Source organism: Rhinoraja longicauda, chromosome 9, assembly GCF_053455715.1.
Source record: "Rhinoraja longicauda isolate Sanriku21f chromosome 9, sRhiLon1.1, whole genome shotgun sequence".
Classification (NCBI taxonomy): Eukaryota; Metazoa; Chordata; class Chondrichthyes; order Rajiformes; family Arhynchobatidae; genus Rhinoraja; species Rhinoraja longicauda.
Genome location: NC_135961.1, coordinates 2,746,238 through 2,750,562, shown reverse-complemented (window position 1 = coordinate 2,750,562; position 4,325 = coordinate 2,746,238). Strand labels below are relative to the sequence as shown.

Below are 4,325 nucleotides of genomic sequence, written 5' to 3'. Positions count from 1 at the left end.
TAAACTTCTTCCATTAGCACCAAAGGAACAACGGGTAAATAAGGTGGGCCTAAAATTATAGACAATAGACAATAGGTGCAGGAGGAGGCCATTCGACCCATCGAGCCAGCACCACCATTCAAAGGGGACGTACAATGAGATCTGGGTGTCCGAGTGCATCAGTCACTGAAAGGAAGCATGCAGGTACAGCAGGCAGTGAAGAAAGCCAATGGGATGTTGGCCTTCATAACAAGAGGAGTTGAGTATAGGAGCAAAGAGGTCCTCTGCAGTTGTACAGGGCCCTAGTGAGACCGCACCTAGATAACTGTGGCCATTTAGAACTGAGATGAGGAAAAACTTTTTCAGTCAGAGAGTTGTGAATCTGTGGAATTCTCTGCCTCAGAAGGCAGTGGAGGCCAATTCTCTGAATGCATTCAAGAGAGAGGTAGATAGAGCTCTTAAGGATAGCGGAGTGATTCAGGGGGTATGGGGAGAAGGCAGGAACGGGGTACTGATTGAGAATGATCAGCCATGATCACATTGAATGGCGGTGTTGGCTAGAAGGGCCGAATGGCCTCCTCCTGCACCTATTGTCTATTGAAACGTATATTTACATCTCAAATTCATTCTTCCCTTTGCCCCCAGGAGATTATTTTCCCCAATCAACTTATTGGACCTTATGCACCTCTATAAAACCCCTCAGCCTCCTGCACTCCAACAAATGATGTCCTAAACTGCCCGACCTCTCCCTGTAGCTCAGGTCCTCAGGTCCTGGCAACATCCTAGTAAATCTGCTCTGCTGTCTTTCCAGTTTAGTGACATCCTTCGTATTGTAGGGGACCAAAGATGAGCAGAGTACTCCGAATGTGGCCTTACCACCATCTTGCACAACTGTGACATAATGTCCCAACCTCTACACTCTATACTCGAACGTCACCCATTCCCTCTCTCCAGAGATGCTGCCTGTCCCACTGAGTTGCTCCAGCAGTTTGTGTCTATCTTTACTCAATACCCTAACTGATTAATTTACCACCCTATCTTTCTGTGGCACCACTTTCAAAGAACTATGTACCTGTACTGCCAGATCCCTCTGCTCTCCATCACTCCAACAGAGTTGACGTCCCAAAATGCAATGCATTCCACTTATCTACACCGATCAGCCAAAACATTGTGACCACCTGCCTAATATGCTGTTGGTCCTCCGTGTGCAGCCCCATACGCAGCAGGGTGTGATGCACTGTGTATTGTGACACATTCCTCCCGTGACCACCATTAACATTTTCTGTGACTTGTGCCACAGTCGACCTTCTGTCGGTTCGGACCAGACGGGATAGCCTTCGTTGCCCTCGTGCATCGATGAGCCTTGGGCGCCCAACACCCTGTCTGTCGCCGGTTTGTGGTTTGTCCCTCCTCGGACCACTGTCGGTAGGTACTCACCACTGCTGACCGGGAGCACCCCACAAGCCTTGCCGTTTCAGAGATGCTCTGACCCAGTCGTCTGGCCATAACAATTTGGCCCTTGTCAAAGTCGCTCAGGTCTTTACTCCTGCCCATTTCTCCTGCATCCAACACATCAACTTCAAGAACTGACTGTTCACTTGCTGCCTAATATATCCCACCCCTTGACAGGTGCCATTGTAACAAGATGATCAATGTTATTCACTTCACCTGTCAGTGGTCATAATGTTTTGGCTGATCGGTGTATATTAAACTCCACTCATCATCCCACTGATCAGTTAATCAAGGTCCTACTACAGATATTTGTAGACATTATTGATAGTTTTCCTTTTATAAATGTGAAAATGTAATTGTAGTACTTGTTTAGTACATCCATCATTCTTGCTGCCAAGTTCAGATTCAGTTTATGCACACGTTTCTTCTTGTTTATCTCAGTTTCACATTGTGGTGAACTATCAGTTTGACAACACAAAACGTAACGTTTTAAGAATTCCCAAGAGACAAAATGTAGAGGAAGATAGAGTACCACTGTGCCAAAGTTAGCACTCTAGCATTAATGGATTGATTACTCCTGCAGTTTCTCACTTATCCTGGTGTATTTATTTTAAAATTCCCTGCAAGTTTCACCTCGCACCAGGATGGCCGAGTGGTTAAGGCGTTGGACTTAAGATCCAATGGACATGTGTCCGCGTGGGTTCGAACCCCACTCCTGGTATTAGATTTTGTGCGGCACAGTTGCATGGCAGTAAAGCTACTTACTAAGCCTTTCAGCTCCAGAGACCCGGGTTCGATCCTGACTACGGGCACTTGTCTTTACAGAGTTTGTACGTTCTCCCCGTGATCTGCGAGGGTTTTCTCCGAGGTCTTTGTTTTCCTCCCACACTCCAAAGACGTACAGGTTTGTAGGTTAATTGACTTGGTATCAATGTAAAATTGTCCCTGGTGTGTGTCGGGTAGTGTTAATGTGCGAGGATGGCTGGTCGGTGCAGATTCGGTGGGCCGAAAGGCTTGTTTCTGCTTTGTATTTCTCAATAAACGAAAGTTTCTTGTTTGTATCCAATAGACAATAGACAATAGGTGCAGGAGGAGGCCATTCGGCCCTTCGAGCCAGCACCGCCATTCAATGTGATCATGGCTGATCATTCTCAATCAGTACCCCGTTCCTGCCTTCTCCCCATACCCCCTGACTCCGCTATCCTTAAGAGCTCTATCTAGCTCTCTTTTGAATGCATTCAGAGAATTGGCCTCCACTGCCTTCTGAGGCAGAGAATTCCACAGATTCACAACTCTCTGACTGAAAAAGGTTTTCCTCATCTCAGTTCTAAATGGCCTACCCCTTATTCTTAAACTGTGGCCCCTTGTTCTGGACTCCCCCAACATTGGGAACATGCTTCCTGCCTCTAACGTGTCCAACCCCTTAATAATCTTATACGTTTCGATAAGATCTCCTCTCATCCTTCTAAATTCCAGTGTATACAAGCCTAGTCGCTCCAGTCTTTCAACATATGACAGTCCCGCCATTCCGGGAATTAACCTAGTAAACCTATGCTGCACGCCCTCAATAGCAAGAATATCCTTCCTCAAATTTGGAGACCAAAACTGCACACAGTACTCCAGGTGCGGTCTCACTAGGGCCCTGTACAACTGTAGAAGGACCTCTTTGCTCCTATATCCCTCCTTGCGGATCTTATTATATTTTTCCTGACTTTTTGTTGTTTCCCATATTTTGTAAAACTAGCTTGACAGCCATTTATCTTCACATGTATCTGTATTCCCTTAACCTTCATGTTTAACAAGTAGAACCTTTGTTCTTGTGTGACATCTAATGAAGGAAATGCCGCAGTCTGTCTTTCTGCAGCTTTATTTTACGTGTTTATTCTGGATACTGTCCTGGTATAATCCATCATCCTCTTGAAACCAAATATTCCACTTCCAAGGTAATCTGCAAGCTTGCATCAAGGCAGGTAGATGTGAAGTTAATAAATACTTCACAGCCCTGTTGTACGTCCACTCACAAAGGAAATGCAACCAATTGCAAGTCCAAATGTAACAGTCAATTTGCAGACAAGCAATCACAAATGGCATATAATCAAATATTGTGATCATGAAAGATAGATGTTGGCGGGTTTACCAGAGATGACTCGCCTACAATTCATCACTTGAGTGCCAGCAATTCTGCTCGAGTCTGGCTTACACATCTAAATCAAAAGCCAATACTTCCAATAATGGACCACTCACTGCCTCTGCACGGCGCTGGAATTTTAACCAAGATTTCATTGTTCAAAACACTAGAGAGGGGCAGGAATCCACAATCTTTTCATTTAGTGTGGTTTAGAGATACAGCGCGGAAACAGGCCCTTCGGCCCACCGAGTCCGCACCGACCAGCGATCCCCGCACATTGACACTATTCTACACACACTTGGGACATTTTTTACATTTATACCATGCCAATTAACCTAAACACTTGCACGTCTTTGGAGTGTGGGAGGAAACCGAAGATGTCGGAGAAAACCCACGCAGGTCACGGGGAGAACGTACAAACTCCGTGCAGACAGCGCCCGTGGTCGGGATTGATCCCTGGTCTCTGGCGCTGTGAGGCAGCAACTCTACCGCTGCGCCACCGTGCCACCCTAATCTTGTTACATGGAGGCTCTCGATGACCCAATGGTTGATGAAGAGAAATCCAGGAACAACACCACATGGAAGAATCTTCCGTTGGATAATTAATACTCAAGTTACTCACTCAGGTTACACAGACTCAAGTTACACACCAACTATTTCAACTATGAAAGAGTTTTTTGTTTAATTCCCACCTTTTAGGGTGTTGGCTTATTTGCAGGAAAGAAAGAGTATTTTAAAATACAAGCTTTGCTTAACACGGAATGCC

The 4,325-nt window shown here is 45.6% G+C and overlaps 1 non-coding gene across 1 annotated transcript; it reads left to right on the top strand.

The window, feature by feature from the left end:
- The first annotated feature begins 2,069 nt into the window (after positions 1-2,069).
- trnal-uaa (transfer RNA leucine (anticodon UAA)) lies at positions 2,070-2,152 on the top strand. The gene has a single exon. It is a non-coding gene; the product is annotated as a tRNA-Leu (tRNA).
- Positions 2,153-4,325: the final 2,173 nt, after the last annotated feature.